The 17,326-nt window shown below is 44.8% G+C and overlaps 1 protein-coding gene across 11 annotated transcripts in view; it reads right to left on the minus strand.

Moving 5' to 3' along the window:
• Positions 1 to 17,326, minus strand: part of FRMD4A (FERM domain containing 4A) — a 357,158-nt gene that overhangs the window by 220,975 nt on the left and 118,857 nt on the right. The window lies entirely within an intron of this gene.

The raw sequence follows: 17,326 nt of genomic DNA on the forward strand, positions 1-17,326 counted from the left end.
TAAATTGCTAATCTCTCACCAGATCTGGCAGGCTACATACTCTTGTTAAAAACAGGTTTAAGCCCCACAGCAATTTTTGTTTCAACTCTGGGTACAAGCCAGCTCCTTAATTCCTTCAGCCCCAAAATTATTCTAACCCTGTCCTTCATTAGAGCACTGTGCTCTAGCAAAGCCCAGACACCAGACAGCTCCAAGATGACCATCTTCCTGCTTAAAAAAATATTAATAATAAGGTTAAGGTGATTATGTTCTTTGCTGAGGCACAGTCCCTCCTGAGGCTTCTTTCTCAGCAATGTTCATTCATTATTTTTCTGTTTCCTCTTTCCATATCTAAGAACTCACATTAGGGAACCCATTGACTCCAGAAGTGCATTCTCTGGGTGTGAGGTGTTACATGAATACCCACAGAAGGGATTCTGTCTCTATACCTTTGCACACTTTATATACCATAAAATAAGCACAGAGTCCCAAGTGTCATTCTGGCCTAGTTTGAAGAAATGGGGAAGGTTTGGGTGGCACTGGGACAGTGCTGGAGCTGTAAGATCTTCCTCACTGATACATCCCTTCTCTTCCAGCAATCATATCTGACAAACAGCTCTAGCAGACTGCTCTTGTGGTGCTGAGGAAAACAGGCAGGTGCAGAGGTATCGATGGGATGCTTGGTTCATTCATCACCTTAGGGAAAGCCACCAAAACAAAAAGGGAGTATCCCCATTGTTTTCACCATCCTGGCCATGTGCTTCAGTGTTTCTAATTCCCTACATCATTGTCTCACCTGCCTGGAGGTCAGGGGGCAGAGGGTGTCCTGAGGAGCACCGTGCCACTCACAGCTCCTCCCCAGCTCAGCTCTCCTGAGAGCAGCTTGGTCCTCAGGAGCCTTCCTTAGGTGAAAACAAGCAGCTGTGGCATGAGAGGAAGGGGGGCACAGATCCAGGAGGGAAATCAGCTGCTCCTCACTGTCCATGGGGGATGTCCCCAGCAGCTCTAGAGGGCTATGTGTCCACTGACACTGATGGGCATGGCAGGGGAAAGTGCTCTGGTCAAAGGGCTTGGAGAGGGGAAGATTGGTGGCATGGGGTGGTGAGAGACCTCTAAAGACTAAAAAGCACACAGCACAGAGATGTCACATGCTCTAAAAAGCAACAGGAAGACACTCAAAGAAGCAGCCTAATGCTGGGACCACATGACTGGGGATTCTTGCTGCTCTGGGATTGTATGGCAAAAGCCTGCCATGCCACTTGAGCAATCAGCTGAAGTGTGTGAAAATACCACTTAACATCCGTGGAGGATGGTTGGGGTCATGGTAAAACTGCTTCCCCTTTCTGGAAGGTGCATGGGACCCTCCAAGGATAGGATTTGGGCTGGATTTCACCAGCACATCTACTGAACTGATCCTGGATCTGGATGGTGGAAAGCTCAAGGAGCATTTAATCCCAAGGGAAGAAGATCTGTTTGCTCTTTGAAATACCTTTCTGATGTTTGCAGGCATTAAAATGTATGTTCCACTTCATTTCAAAATGATGTCTTGGTGTGCTCCGACTCAAGTACCAAGGACATGCAAATTTTATTTATGCCACTGCAGCAGTCACCTGTCACTGGTTAAACCATCATTGAATTTTTCTGCTTTTCCCTCAAGAAACACAACAAGAGCAGAAGTTATCATGGCTGAACAGATTACTAGTCCTCAGCTTGAAGATGTTTTTATGCTTCCAGCACATTATAATAGAAAGCATATTTATTTAAAGTAACAGTAATAAGTAGCTAATCTATAATTCAGCCACTTGCAACCATCTGCATACCCTTGGTTTATGTGATCACTCTCACTGGGTTGAGGGAATGGGGAGACATTCAAACACAAGGAAGGAACACTTCCCTTTGTAGATCACCTAGAAAACATTTTTATTATGTTTTTAAATACAACTATTGAACAAAAAGAAGGTTCATAATTTTAGGATGACTAGCCAATTTTGACAAACTTGTGGTGGGGTGGTTTCTATAAGCAATGCCAGAATTTTTTTCCTAAAACAAGAGAGAAATCAGTGCTCAGTAGATGCAGGAGGACAGCAGCAGAAATCCTGATTATGGCTCTCCCACTTCCCTGGGACAGTCACCTTGCTTCTCACCTATTGTAATTCATCACTTTTTCTTGTTCTGCTTCCCTTTTCCATGTGTTTTCTCCCCAGTCTGGAAAAGGTTTTGGCTTTCCTTCTAGTGTGAAAAATGAATAGGGATGGGGAAAAGCAGCATGCAGGATTGCTGAAGAAAGCCTTTCTCAACCAGTTGTGCAAATCCACCTTCTGAGAAGAACACCTCAGCACACATGAACAAGAAGCACACCCAGACTCTTGATGTGGTTGCCAACCCTTAGTTATTTTGAGTCTCTCATTTACATTTGGACTGATCATGATAAATGTGGAGAATCTGCATTTTTCTAGGGCCTCTCTGGGAGCTGGGACTAAGGACATCATGGACTGAGGTCTGAATGCATTATTGCAGTAGCTTCTGGTCCACACAACTTTTAAGAAAAAAACTCCAAGTTCTTGGGCTTCTCCTAAAATATTTGCATACTTTTTTCTTTTTTGTGGTCTGTGAATCAGCATTTGTGTGTCCAGAAATGTGGGTCCTAAAGATATTATATTTGAACAGGTCTATTATTACTCTTGCCTCATACATTTCCTCCACAGAGACAGTTGAGTACAGCCCTTCCCATCCCATTCCCTTTCAGTCCTGGCACTGGGCACAGTCTAACACCTGCTGTGTGCCATATCAAAGGTATCTGTACTTCAGTTTTGGGCAAGGGGAATGTATGCTCCCTGACTGATGCAGCAACCCACACTAAACTTTAATCACAGGCTCCCTGCACAGGTAGGAAGCAATTCCTTATACAGTGGGATTCAATGGATAAGGAGTGTTCAGGCTGGGAAAGATGACAAAGGGGAGATATGATCAAAGTGTATAAAATCATGGAGGGGAAAGAGATGGTGAGTAGAGAAGGATTATTTCTTTTTTTAGTTATTTTATATGATTACACCAGGCCAAAGAACTATGCACTGACATGATGAGGCTGCAGATTTAGAACGAGAGAAATTTCTTGTTAGAAGAGAATCTTTAATAGCTTGTGGTAAAAGTAGGGAAAGTATCACACAGAAAAATCCATAAAGGATTGTTAAACCTTGTGAAGTCAGGCAGTGGCTTAACTGGTGACTCCTAGGCAGTGGGAGGGTGTACTGTGGAAGCATCTCTCCAGCCTTGCCTTGTTTTACACTTCTCCCAGGTGTTTGTGCCTGGCTGCTGTTTGTTTTGGGCAGATGGACCTTGCTATGAGCTAGAAAGCTGTGATGTTATGTCACAGGTCTTGTTATCTCACAGGGGGAGTCCTCCAGGTGTGATTTGGTGCAGGATTGTGCTGCAGCTTTGCCTTCCCTCCCTCCCACACCCTGCCTGGCTTGCAGAGCAGCACAGGGACATCATGGTCTGTTTAAACGCGTGTGTTAAACACCTGAAATTGCTTGGGTTAAATGTCCCCATTTCTGGGTATGATTTGCAAAAAGCAATAGCAAGTGAGGTGTCTAAACCCCACTGATTTTAAGAGGGCTTAGGTGTGCCTAATCTGCTTAGATGTTTTTAATAATCTCTGCAGGCATCACCATGAAACTTCTGTGAAAATCAGGTCTAGATTGATTTCTTCCCTTTTATCTTCTGACGTTCAGGTAATACTTGAAAAATACCTTGTGACCCATAGATAGAAGCTATAGTTTCTCCACAATTTGCAATCATTATTAATGAGGCTTTTCAAGTGTTAGATTGCCTGGAAAAGATATATTTTATCTGTTTGCAAGAAGTATTTCAGCAAGTTTTCTTCCCACAGGTTACAGATAGTGAACACATTTGGTGCAGCAAGACCCACTGGTGCTGCCTCCATCCATCTTTGACCTTTCAGGCTGTCCCTTGTGCCTCTTACCTGCCCTACCCTGCACAAAAAAGTTGAGAAAAGGGAAGCTTTCAAGCTTGGCTGGGCAGATTGCACATAACCATGCCAGGCTCCAAACAGAACCAAAGTGCTGGAGACATAAATCAGGTCTGTAACATGAGGCTGCTGGAGGAGAACTTTTATTTTATGTAGGGTTTATTTCAGCATGACCCTGGTGTAACTCGCTTTATCAGCTGTAAAGACAAGCTCACCAGCTGCAGATTATGTTCACACTCCAAAGCCATTGGAGAAAGCAAGCAAAGCCCCAGAGCAGGCCTGTGGGAACAGACTAAAAAAAGTCCCTTTTAAATTATTTGCTTTCCCTGCTATAAAACAGAAAGGATTTATCTGGGATGGATATAAAATAAAACAATTCATTTCAAAGTAAAGAAATAAAATGGTTTTCAAAGTAAGGAGATAAAATCAAGCTGAAGTCTAAGGCAGAGTGTTTTTTCATGTTTTAAATTTTTCACATTGAAAGGATAAAATGAATGATCTCTGGTTTGTCAAGAAAAATGGGGTTCCCCTTTTTATAGCAAAAAGCATTAGCTGAATTCAGCCTAAGTCTGTGAATAGTTTCAGTCAGCCTGAACAGCATTTACTAGCAAATAAACTATCCACCTGAAAAATGTTATCTACTTCTACCCCAAGTGTTCTTCCATTGCTTAAAAATACCCTATTTATAGACAAAGCTATTGTTGAGCATAGATTTAAGCAGTTGTGTTCATTGTCTGGCACAGTATCTCCTTGGGAGAGCAAACCAATTAAGCTGTTCCATTCTGCAGCCCCAGTGCCTGTTTGTGCAGTTACTATGTTGTATAAGGAACCACAATCTTACAGTATTTGACAGATATGACTGCAATTCTTGTAAGCAAATATTCTGTTCTCTGTAGCTTTGAGGTATAAAATGGCCACAAAACAGCTTAGGAAGGCAGGAATAGCCGAGATCAATGAAGCATCATGTAGGCAGGTCCCTGCCAACCACCTGTACCAAAAGCTCCCCCCAAAAACCTGCCAGGCTGTAAAATAAAATAATTGCTCCTAACCCTTCTTAGTAAGAGGTAGCTTCTGGGCTGAAGCATGGGGAACTATGTCCTTTTCAAAACTGTCATTATACAGCCATAAAAAAAGGGGGGAAAAGAGAAATGGAGATAAGAACAGAAGCATTAAAAGGTGCAGCTTGAACAGGGATACTTTTCATTATTTTGAGGATTGTCTAGATATCTGATTGCTCGCTTTGGCATTTGATGTTTTCTGTCTTTTTGTGAAATCAGTACAGCACAGACAAAATGAGTCACACCTGCCTTGCCAAGGGGTCTGAGCCTTCTGTTGCAGGAGGGAAGAAATCTGTGCAATGTCATTTGCACCGAGGCTGGAGGGGCACTTTTCACTGTGACGATGACTGAGCACTGGCACAGGTTGCCCAGAGAAGTTGTGGAGTCTCCATCCTTGGAGATATTCAAAACCCACCTGGACATGGCAACCTGCTGTGTGTAGGTGACCCTGCTTTGATCAGGTGGTTGGATGGGATGATCTCCAAAGGCTTTTTCCAACCTCAAATAATTTTGTGATGTGAGTTTGTGTCCTGACTCATTCTGGTGCTGTGCTCTGTGACCCTGCTACCTCCAGGACAGCTCCTGGGCAGTGTGTGCAGGTTGTGTAACAAATCCCTGCTCACAGAGCTGCTCTTACCGTCACAGGGCTGACACCTTTCCTTTCACAGACAACAGGCTAAATCTATCTATTTATTTTATATTTATTATGCCAAGCAGGGAAAAATTCACTGGCCAGTTTCACTGAGTCACTGCTTTTCCTCTTCCCAGCTAGGCAGGTGGGCCAGGTTCACCCAGGTTCACAGCTGGGTGACAAAAATTTGCCTTCTTACCTGCATCTGCTGGCTGCTACTAACTCAGATAGGACAAAGCCTGGTGACCTGCATCCAGCTCTGGGGATTACAACATAAAAGTTTATGGATGTATTAGAGTGGGTCCAGAGGAGAGCAACAAAGAGGGTTGGAGCACCCCTCCTTGTGGAAAGGCTGAGAGAGATGGGGCTGTTCAGCTTGGAGAAGAAAAGGCTCCAGGGAGACCTTACTGTGGTTTCTCAGTACCAAAAAGGGGCTTGTAAGAAAGATGGGGATGAAGCTATTAGCAGGGCCTGTTGAGATAGGACAAGAGGTGATGGTTTTAAATGAAAAGTGGGTTGATTTAGATTAGACATAAAAAAGATTTTTACATTGAGGGGGGTTAAAACTGGCATAGGTTTCCCAGAGTGGTGGTGGATGCCTCATCCCCCTGTGGAAACATCCACAGTCTGGTTGGGCAGGGCTCTGAACAATCTGATCTGATGGAAAATGTCCCTGCTCATTGCAGGGGGGTTAAACTAGATGAGGGTTACAGGTCCCTTCCAACTCAAACCACTCTATGATTCTATGAGTTAACAACAGAAACTTCTAATTTTTTTTTACCAGTCCTGTACATGTCACGGCCATTTTGCAGCCATCAGCTTGGGGATCAGGTTAAAATGTCAGGTAGAAGAGCATAGCTTTCTAAATATTACATTTGCATATAAATTATTTGGTTAGTTGTAGTGGGGAAAGGGCTGCTGGACACTCTGAATCCCTGGCTCTCAAGAGCTGGTCCAGCCCTGCCCATACTGGTCTTGGGGGAGATACCACTATTTATAACCTGCAAATTATTTATGGAGCTCACAGTTTCTCATCTGTCTGAGATCCACAGTACACCTCCTGTGGCTCTGAAGCCATGTGAGGTTTGTAGTGATGGAGAAGCACACACAGACATGGTGGGGCTACAGCCAGACCCAAGAGTGTGAGGTGACACTGGCTGCTACTTGCAAAAGCCATTTCTCTCCAAACTGGCACTTTAACAACACCGTGGCCTTGTGTTTGTCAGGTGCAGGAGCAATACACAGAATGGTCTTTGAAGTGCCTCAGCAGCTGCAACAGCTCCCTGCTAAATTAAAGAAAAATGCTTAAAGCTCCTGTGTGCTGCTCAAACACACACACAGCAATGAATATCACAGAGCTGAAACTGCCCCCACTGATTCCATGTGTTCATTGAAAAGACTTGGGAGGCACCAGCCACATTTTACAGTGCCAGCACAAAGAAACTCTTCTCTGGGAGCAGAGTTTTCTTTACTGTGCAGAGGAAACTAAGCTGATAAATCACTCATTTGAAAGTTTTTCCCTCCTGAGACACAGGATAACTCTGCAGCATTTTGCTAAATGCTCAGCCCTCAGGTAGACTGAATTCAAGTGTTCCACACACTTAGAGCAGCACAAGACAGTCAGAAAGCCACTTCCTACCCATGCCCAGGTGGCATTAATTCATGCCTCATGTCAGCACATGGTTGAGTTTGTATCCTCAGACAACTCCAACTTTATTTTTCCCATCTTGATAGGAATAGCAGGAAGGCTAATTAAACTCTGAACTGTTGCTGATACTCATAATTCCTTCCCTATAAAGTGAGGCATTATCTCACATTTTAGCACAGGAGCTTTGGTCCCCTATAAAAAACTGCCCTAGTCCTTTTCCTGTGTGCTCAAGGCATTTCATGCAGAAAATGCAATTAATTTCCTTGCAAGAACACCCAAACAGTGTGATAAAAGCTAACCCACAGCACGAAAAGATCCCTCAATCCCTGTGAGAAGTGTGTAATCCAGCACAGCCCTGCTGAATTTAGGGAAACAGCACGACCTAGTGTTCCCTCTGCTCCTCACTGCTGCTAAAAACTGACAGTTCCTGGTGATATCCTTGCAAGTACCACCCTACCAAGCTCCCATGAACACAGGGTTTCCTTCTGTAACTCCAGTTTCTTTTCTTCTCCCCAGTGAGGTTTTTTCTCCCTCCAGAGGTTTATGTCCCTGCCTTTGGCACATTTTGGATCTTTGTCTGAAGCCGGAGGATCTGACACGATCCTGTGAAGCAAGAAGCTGCTCAAAAGCAGCATGGGCTTGGGAAGGAGGCTGCAAAGGATTTTGATAGATTGCCCTTTCCCTCTCTGAGCACTTATCAGGTTTCCATGAACATCACTGAATGCAGGTGTAGGGAATTTTGGCACTCTGTGTCCTCTCTGCACGACCCATAAAGAAAGGCTCCACCACAGGTACCCTAATGTGAAGACTCAAAAGTCTGGGTCTGCTCTGCTCTGCCATCACCAACACAGCCAGAAAAATTTTGGGTGGCTCAATCAGCAGCTTCTGATTATCATGTTTCAGACAGATCTTTTGACAGACTCTACTTTTGACCAGCCCTGTTATTCATCCACTCTCAAAGATCTGTCCTTCTGAGACACATCTCTGCTCTGTAAAAACCTACCACTGCCTGTTGGAGGCTTGGGACTGAGTGCTTTGAAAGGAAGCACTGGAATTGCAAAGCAGCCCCAGCCTGTGCAATGCTGCCCTCAGGAACAGTGTGTTTTCCTGACCTCAGGGTTGATTGCCTTGTCTCCTGGAGGCTGAGGATGCCTGAGAGATTTTTGTTGCAGCCAGTGTAATTGCAAATGCTAGTGCTATTCAGGTAAGTGCAACAAAAGAGGATGCTCTTTCCACATGCTCCTCAGTAAAGGCCTTGATCAGGTGCATCATTAACCAAAGTCAAACCTGCACAAAGTTGCATACACAGGGAGCTATGAGAGACCATTTGTGACCTTCTCTGCCAGAGAAGGGGCAAATCACAACTTTGTGTGTGGACACTGGCAGACCTGGAAAGGAAAGGCAGACTGGTTTGCAGCTCATCATGGCTGTGGTCAGACGACCCCTGTGTTTGATATTTGCTGAATGAAAAGGCAGTGATGGAGCTGATCCTTGGGCAGGGCTTCCACGTGTACCATGCAGGAGCACAGGTTTGGCAAAGGTCATCCCTGCTGCATCCAGTTACTCAGCATGGTGTGGGAGCCATGTGTGAGGCAGCCAGGGAATCCACCCTGGGGCTTCCAGCTGTGATCCTCCAGAGAGGGGTGTCAACCCATCTTCGCCTTGGCAAGAGTTTCTTCTCTGTTGCATAAACACGAAAGCAAATAACCAAACCCCAGAACAAGACACAGCTTGCCTAGCCTTGAATGCAGGCTGGAAGCAGCACTGCCCTGACAGCTCCAGTGGCACAGAGCCCTGCATGTTGACAGAGATCTGAGTCAGCCACAGAACTGGATGAACGGATGGCCTGGCAGCAGATAAAAAGGACAACTCCTTATCTGTCGCCCACACCATCTGGGAACCTCACTCCTTCCCTTCCCAACCCTAATTATTTTTACTGCTTGATCTCAAGAGGTGTTTCTGGCACGACCCAGAACCGAGTGAGCCTGCTGTTCCTCTCTCTCTCAATAGCAGTTTGCTTTTCAGCCACTTTATTACCATCTTCACCTGTGAATCAGATAATGGCCCATGTGATCCCACAGCATTAGTCCCGCTTGTGTTGTCACAAGCTTTTGGACATTCCAATTTTCAGGGGATTATATGCAAAGCAGACAAACATCAGCCGTGCCTTTCATGCTTTCCCCAAGTCTTTCTTTTCCCTGGGGACAGCTCTTTTATCTCAGGGAGCCTTACAGAGAAATCAGCAATTCAATTGCACTATTTTTTTGGCCTTTAATTCCAGATACTTATTCCTGTTTGATCACGTCATGCAGCAGCTCACAGGAAAAGAATGAAATTGCTCCTGGTTGCAGGTGCTAGTTGCTTGCTAAAGCAGACTGCACTCTTTTGTATATTCTGACCTTATTCTGTGCAGTCTTTTAACCTGTCAGTCTTGAAGTCTGTTTCTGTGAAACACAGAGTTTAACTCATTTTAGGTGTGAGTTCATCAGGTCTGAGCTGGTTTAGCTTTAAGCTCATTCTGAGATCCTGCAGATGAACTTCAGTGAAAGGAAAGGGTAAGGCTAGGATGCAACTCTGGCGTGGCTCCAAGCACCTGTCCTGCAGGAGAGGTTCTTGGAACAGACCTTTCCTCACTCTGCCCCTGCAGGAGTGAGGCTGCAGGACTCCATTGTGTTGTAGAGCAGATTAGCTGATCCTAATGATCCCTCCTGAAGAGATCATCTATAGATTTATAGTAAATCAACACAGTGTGTTAGACACTTACAAGCTAGCTCAAACTTGCCTGCAACCTGCTAACGAGCATGGATCTCAGCCATTATCCATAATCACATCCTTCTGGGATGGACACCTGCAAATATTGTCACCCCGTGTCCACTGCATCCCAGACACTGCTGAGGTGAGGAAGTGGCTTCCAGCCTTCCTGTGTGGGTCTTGCTGTGCAGAATAAAGGCTGAGCTGTGGGTGAAAGAGCTCACAGGGCACTGCCTGGTGTGGAGCCCTCCTAGCCTGCAGAGCAGAGGCAGAGGGGAGCATCCCTCTGGGCTAGGACCTTGTGACCTACCTGAGGGGAGCCAGCCAAGCACAGACCTCACCAAAACCCTGTGCTGAATCGGGGTCTTGATGGCAAAAAGCAGAACAAGTTTGTTAATTACTGCACTTGTAAATCCTTAACTGAACTGAAAATTGTAAGGCAAGTAATTTATTTTATGCACAGATTGTATCTATTTTAATAAGATCCAAAAATAGAGCTTTAACATGGTGGCTTTAAGCTCTGACATTGCACAGGGTTTTTTAATGTGAAATTTTCCAGGGTGTTTAATGAAGCTGGTTTTTCCTAGACTGAAAGCATTGTGTTTTGTGCACTGAAGGGACCCATGGGATCTGAGTCCCACCTGACTGGCCAGTCAGGGGCTTGGGTTGCTCTCCATGGCTCCTCTAATTCAGGGTCCAATCCTGCCTTGCTAGGGAAAGGGCCTGTCTCAGCATGCAGAAGTACCTTCAGGATCTGAGGAAATTCCAGCTCCATCATGAGTTTTATTCTCTGTGAGACATCCCATCTCAATTCCCTGTCCAAACTATGAGATGGTAAAACACAGGTTTTATTTTTAATCTCCAGGTGCCTTGGAGATCTCCTCTGAGACTGTGCTGTGCCACTAGGCTGCACCAGTGATGCTCTGTCAGTCTGCAGGAGTTTTCCCAGTGCTTACTGGTGTGGGAGACTTAATGTCATCACCTTGCTCTTCATACAAGGGGCCACAGAGGTGTATTTAATGTGTGACAAAAAACATAGCTGCCAAGAGTTACTGGAGAAGATAAAGATGGGCATTTGGGAGATTGCTTCAGCTTCTCTTGTGGGAGGATCCCCCCGATTTGATCTCCAAGAGCTGAAATGACCCTTCTGTTATGAAAGCCATGGTCACTGGCAAAGGGACTGTCAGGGATGCTGTGAGCACAGAGGCTCCTCTGTCTGTCTGTGGATTTCCCAGTGGGCATTCCCAGCTTCATTAATATAATCAAGGCCAGGACTTATTTAGTGTTCATCCAGTCACAGCCATTGCAAGGGGACTGATTATAGGCTACTCTCCTGGGCACTATTTCAGTCTGGGACTGGCTGGAAGAGTATAAATAGCATGGCAGCTGCACCGAGGAGATATTCCTAAGGTGACAGAGAAGCTAATGCCCATGTCAAGGCCCTGCTAATTGCTCAAATTATTGCTGCTGTTAACAGGGCAGCAAATTATGTCAGGGAGCCTTTTAGTAGTCATACTACTCCACCTATAAATGATAAACACTCCTGAATCAAGGCTGACAGACAGTAATGAAAAGGAGTTGAATTAATAAAATGTGAACACTGAGAATAAACATCAAATTTAAAGCAAACAACAGCTGAAATATTGACATTGGCAAAATAAAGTGATACTGAGAGAAAGAGGAAAATATTATGGAGAGACAATTAAGAGCACAATTATGGCTCAGGGTGAGTTTTACCAAGAGGCTGGTTTGTTTTTCTTTTTTAAATAACACTGTGCCCTGTTTTCTTCCTTACACCATCAGAGACTCTCGGTATACAAGATACCAACACCATCTTCCTCCCCCTATGCACAGAAATGTGTAGATGTCACACAACTTTGAGCAAACTGATAAAACACCTTGGATTCCTGGGACTGGGGAATCTCTGCTGTTTTTGTCATAAGCTTAATTCTTTGAAGTCTTTTTAAGAGAGGTTTTCTTGGTGGATTTGTTTGTGGTTTGTTGGGTTTTTTTGGTGTTTTTTTTTTTGAGAGGGATTGATTGTAGGGACTTCTGGGCTTGATTTACTCAAAATTTAGACTTGCCCTACCTAAAATATGGCTTAGTGCTGTAGTCTTTGTGCTTTCCTCCTCCACTGGATGATGTTAATCCATGAAACAAGTGTCAATTAATACATTCTCAGGAGTATGTATGCACAAATGGCTGTGGTTGACCACAGTGGGATGAGGAGTTTGGACGTATCCTTGGTGTGTGCAGTAGGTTTTCCTGCAGGGGGATGGACACTGCTACAACAGTGCTGTGTAAGAGCTCACCTTTAATCACCCTGTTTTCTAAGTCCTCTACTGAAAGGGGATTTTTGGTCTCTCTGGAGGGCATTAGAGTCTGTAATCTCATTAGCAGTAGCAGGCTGCGTTTCCATCTTCCCGTGTGACAACCTAAAAGCTTTCAGAAAACAGCTGCTTGTAAGGACAGCACCAATGAATGCAAGGAAAATGACAATGCTATCCATTTGTTGCTTGTATTCTCAGCTCTCTGCTAGTTTTCCATGGACTCCTTTTTAACTGGAGTGTTGAAATGCACCCCATGTCTCTTTGCTTCCTAAACCAGTGCAATCAAAGGCTGACACAATCCCTGCAGCAGAGACTTGGCGATAATTAACAGCAGAGTCTTGCCAAGCATGCAACAGTCCAGTGCTTGCAGTAACCACCCTTTAACATGTTTAATCTTCTTAGTGAGGTGTAGGTTACATCACCTCAAACCAACCTTGAAAGCTCCTGATCAGCCACATCGATACCCCGAGCGCTGATTCGATGTCCCAGCCTCACTCAGCTCTGCAGTGGCAAATTAACACAGCACAGCTGGTGCTTTCAAAAGCTTCACATTCTGAGTAACTGATACAGATTTGGAATCCCTGATGGGTTATGAGCAGAAGATGACTGTTCATGCCCAGGGTAGGAGAGACTGATATTATCAACATCAGTGCTATTACTGAAAGTTCATTTTTGCCTCTGATTTTAAACAAATCTGAGCACTGGTGTTGCTTGCTTGTAGTAATTTTAAGAGGCTTAATAGCAATGGGATTGAAAGATTGCTGAGACTTCCTGGGACAACAGCTCGTGGGTTCATGACAAGTATGCATAAGAAATAGCTGCATTTAATATCTTTATTTCATTATAGCAACTTCATTCTAAGTGGGCATGAGGAACAAAAAGGGAGTAAAGTCCTGGAAAGTCAGGGCAGTGTCATCCTTGATGCCAGTGAGGCTGCATGGATCTTGCATAGCCAACCCTCAAGGACAGCCAAGATGCATTGGGGAGCTCTTATCACCCATTAAAGTAAGGTTGATTTTATGTGACTGAAAATGGCATTGCATTGTTCATCTGTAGAACACTTCAATGTCCTGCAGGAAAGAAAGGCTACAAAAAGGTGAGAAAATCTCTGCAGAGTGTTGCCCAACTTGTAAATCTGTCCAAGCAACAAATACTTCATTTAAAGCCACGCTTTAGAAAAGATTTTCAATTCAAAATAATTATTTAGGGCTATAACAAAACTGGGGAGAATTGGCTCTTGGAAGGCTATTTCTGTGTGTAAGAGGGATTGACATGAGGCATACAGCCTTGGGCTTTGGGGTCCTTTTGTCTCACTCAGGCATTGCATTACTGAAATGTGAAATGATTAGCCATAGGCAGGTCATCCAGATCTCCTAAAATAAGAGTCTAAGTTCCCTCAGTAGCTAACAGAAAGAGGGAGAGCCTTTCAGAGACCACTACAGGTAGCATTCTTCATCCAAACTCCCATCTCCTGATTTATGCACCTTCCACCAATTAGAGACACAGCTTATGAGGTTGGGAGACTGGGATTCTGGGGCTTTTTGGGGGAATGTTGCAGTTGATTCTATTCCATGAGGAATGTCCCTCGTGGTAGCTCAGATCCCCTTCTTGTCCTCTGCTCCAGTGAGCTTTGTGTTAACATAGTCCTAACTCATTGCAAACATTTCTCTAGTTTTTCATCTCGATGCTAAAATGTGAAATGGTGTTCAAGCTTTGTGTTTGCACCAGGGCACCCTGTGGTTCTCCCTGGGTCTGAGAGGGAGTTGAGTCCTCTTACTCTTCATGCACAGAGAGGTTGGTTCATGTACTCCATTGTGCAGACTGAAATGAGAGCTTGAGAAAAAAAATCCTCAGATTCCTTTCTGAGCACAGCATTATGGAATGGTTTGGATTGGAAGGGATCTTGAAAATTTTCGGAATCTGTGGGTATTGGTGATTCCGAGATTGTAGAAAGTCTCTGTCTTTCTGCCCCGTTGCCAAAGAAGAAGCCATAATTCGTCTGTGCTGGTTTCAAGGTTGTTTATTCTTGCTTATCTATAACATGTTCTGCTGCCCTGCCGCAGCTCTGTCCTGCAGGGCAGCGTGTGGGGCTCTGCCCTCAGTGGGATGGTACAAACATTAAATACCAGAAACTACGTGTACTATATTTACAATAATGTGCCAATATCTATCATCTACGTTGAACAGCGTGTCCCCAGCCTAAACCAATAGAAAAATGCCAACACCACAGTGAAACATGGAGGGCATGAAGAAGGAGGAAAAGGACAAGACATACCCAATTTCCTCCATCTTGTTCCCTCTGAACTCCTAATCTAGAAACCTAAAATTTTACTTTTGCACCCGTGTCACACTTAATTATTACTCTTATCAAACACTCAAAGCTTGTAATTCATCCTGTAAGATTGAAAACTCCTCTCCATGGACAGAGATCACAGGCAGTGTCTCTTGGGGCTCTGTACAGGGGGTTTCTGACCCCTGCCAGGGTCCCAGATCTGCCAGGGCAGCCAGAGGGAAGCCCTGGATTCCCACAGAAAATAATTAGGCTCTAACCCCCTGCCATGGACAGAGGCCTTTCACTAGAAGGTTTTCTAGGGTAGAAATATGTGAATTTAAATTTGGGGGTTGTTGCATTTTTTCAGGAAACAAAACTTGAGAGACTTCTGGACCTTCTCACAGGAGCTTGGAGAAGGAGGTGTCCCTGTGCCAGCACTGAAAGTCCTGGCTTGGACAGGGGCTTGAGGACAGTGTCTTACACAGTGACTAGTCACTCAAACACACTCCTTCCCACTGCTGTCTTGGGAAGTCTCCTGTGGAGACTTTTGTTAAAACAAACCTATTTGGACAATTTTTTTGACAGCCTCTCATTTCTGACAGCACTTCCCAGTGTGGCTCTTCCCTGGCCTGCTTTGACAATATCCTCAGGGAACCTGCAAGGAAAAGCCTGGTGGTAGCAATTAGCACCTTTTAGTCCAACTCAGTGAGTGACTGCACTGCTCTCTGACATCCCTGCACGGTCTGACCCAGCACTGCAGCCCCAGACAGTATGTGGGGCAGGACACTGCCACCAGAGAAAAAGAGGAAAGGGGTAAAGCCAGGTGCCCAGCATCAAATCAAATCAAAGGGTTGCTTACACCAAATACTGAGCTGAAAAATTCCCACCTGAACGAAATGGCACGTTCTGAGCATCTTAAGTTCAGCAGGGAAATCAAACTACTCTGCTGGCATTGAGTGTCCTGCTGAGTGTCCTGAGGGTGGGCACAGAAGTCTTCCAGGCTACTGGGCATGAACTGACCCTTTGAGGTTGTTTTGGTGTTACAAAATAGCTGGAACCCAAAAGAAATAATGTGATGAGGTGACATGGCAGAGGGAGAAGCTGGGAGGCAAAAGGCAATTTTCTGTATCCCTGGAGAGCAGCTGGTGAAGGCAGGAGTTTTCCAGCACAGACACACTCCTGACCATGAAAGCCTTCACAGAGACTAAAGAGAGGTTAATTGTAAATAAGTCATGGTGTCTTTTACAGAGGTGCTACTACCGAGTGGCAGTCTCTTGTTTTTGGGGTGAAATGCCGAGTCAGCAGCTGTCATTGAGATTTCTCCAAGTCCTTTGCAAATGGGGTTTCTCCCTCATTTCCTCAGCTTACTGCCATCTAGTGAAACTTGCTGGTCAGGCGATTAAACCCCTTCCATCCTCCCGCCCCCCCTGTCCCCCAAAACCCTTTTAAAGGAGGAGGATATCCTTTCAGGCAGCAGCTGCCCCAGACAAGTCAGTGTGCAGCAGGTGACGGACAGATAGGAAGATGCTCTGTACTTGATGATCCCATTTCTGAAAGGTTTATTGACTCTGCAGAGAAGATTTTAGATCAAAGAGAGGTTTACCCAGCTGCCCTGTGTGACTTTTGCTCATGTAATAATCCCTGTGCATCCCCCTGAAATAGCCAAAACCACGGACCTTTACCTTAGCTGGAGAGGAGAGAGCCTTATGTGGGGCTGCAGTGGTGAAGGGGAGTTGCTGACGTAGTTTGTTTCCTTAAAACAGGTTAGTAAGAAGGGCTGGGCTCCCTTTTCCCGTTCTTTACCTCTAGAATACAATTATGGATGCCAGTGTGATCAGAAGGGGGGATTTGGATGAGGGGTGTGGGCAGGTAGAAGCACAAGACGTGTGCTGAGCCAACAGCCACAGACCCAAAACATGGAATGGCAGCTAGGAACCAGAGTCCAGGGAAAAGTCTTCTGGCTTTACCAGGGGAACCTCAGCCTCTCAAACACAGAATGAGATGTCTTCTATACAGAATTCTTATTCAGAAAGCTTTTATTATAAAGAAGAGCTTAATAAGTTGTATTTAAACATAACAAACATGTTTCTTTCTGATATATAAAAAGCTTCTTATTTCCCATGTCAAATAAGAAATAGCTAATTGCTAAAGAATGAAACTGGGTAAGCCTTCCTAACCAGCGCTTGCACTGAATTTATTGCATCCTGAAAATTAAGCTACAGGTGGCCAATTCTCCTCATTCTGTCTGCTCCATGAAAAGCACTGGGGCACCTCAGATCCCACCCTGCCTTCAAGCAAGGAAACAACCAGGGATTAATCTGTTTGAAAAATGTACAGGCAGTAACAGTGTTCCACAAATATAGATCAATTTTGTGTCCGTCCTGCATGTTGTGCAACAGTCCTGACTGCAGCTGTTGTGTGATCTATTATCCCAAAACAGTGGGACAGATGAACTTCACAATGATGGAGAAGCCAAAGGGGAACAGCCTAGACCTTAAATATCAAGATAGAATTGAAGGTCCTGAGGACCTTTCAGGAGATGTTTACATGGCTAGATCATGTCAGTCCTGATTAGGAGTCAGGTAAAAACTTCATGGGGGAGTCAGGGAGGGGATGTAGCCTTCACTCACCTCTCAGACTGGAAAAAATGCCCATGTCTGAAGGTCTTA

This window comes from Taeniopygia guttata, chromosome 1A, assembly GCF_048771995.1.
Source record: "Taeniopygia guttata chromosome 1A, bTaeGut7.mat, whole genome shotgun sequence".
Classification (NCBI taxonomy): domain Eukaryota; kingdom Metazoa; phylum Chordata; class Aves; order Passeriformes; family Estrildidae; genus Taeniopygia; species Taeniopygia guttata.